Source organism: Dipodomys ordii, unplaced genomic scaffold, assembly GCF_000151885.1.
Source record: "Dipodomys ordii isolate 6190 unplaced genomic scaffold, Dord_2.0 Scaffold17, whole genome shotgun sequence".
Classification (NCBI taxonomy): Eukaryota; Metazoa; Chordata; class Mammalia; order Rodentia; family Heteromyidae; genus Dipodomys; species Dipodomys ordii.
The window spans coordinates 26,524,934-26,525,307 of NW_012267233.1; positions in this window are offsets into that span (position 1 = coordinate 26,524,934).

Sequence of the window (374 nt, forward strand, 5' to 3'; positions counted from 1 at the left end):
CATCCCAGAGGCTGGGAAGTCCTGTCCAAAAGAGCCTGGCTCCAAGGGAAAAGAACGCCACCGAGAACCACGTCCCGTCCCTCCCGGTGGCGGGGGGCCTCGCGATGACGGCCCCCGGGAGTGCGCCGGGCGAACGGGAGCTTCCCTCTCCCCGATTCCCCGCAGGATCCGGGGAGCCGCCGGCGATCGGCCCGGAAAGGTGCCCGCCCCGCCAGCAGCGCGCGCATCCCGCCACCGGGCCCCGGCAGCCACTCAGCCGAGATTTACGGTGGCCCCGGTGGCGGCATCCGGAGCCCGCTGGCGCCCAGGCTCCGATTACAGGTTCACACGGGGAAGCCGGCCCGCAGCCGCCCAGCTCCGGCCGGCGCGCCCTC